Source organism: Brassica oleracea, chromosome C9 (assembly GCF_000695525.1).
Source record: "Brassica oleracea var. oleracea cultivar TO1000 chromosome C9, BOL, whole genome shotgun sequence".
Classification (NCBI taxonomy): Eukaryota; Viridiplantae; Streptophyta; class Magnoliopsida; order Brassicales; family Brassicaceae; genus Brassica; species Brassica oleracea.
Window position 1 is genome coordinate 5,667,308 of NC_027756.1, and position 320 is coordinate 5,667,627.

Here is a 320-nt window from a genome sequence, read left to right on the forward strand (position 1 = left end):
CCAAAGGCTATAAAAGGATCCTAGAAACCTTACCTGCAACGTCTGCTGGCCTATACTATGCAAAGGTCAGTATGATCGAGGCTAATGCCTGCGACAATTTCACTTTGTGGCATAACCGGCTTGGCCATCCCGGTAATAACATGATGCGAAAGTTGATGATGAACTCACAAGGGCACACGTTCAAAGGAGTTGTCCCAAACAATCTCACATGTGCAGCATGTGCACAAGGGAAACTCATAACCAGGCCATCACCAGCCAAAGTTAATAAGGAAGTCATAAATTTTCTGGAAAGGATTCAGGGAGATATATGTGGACCAATA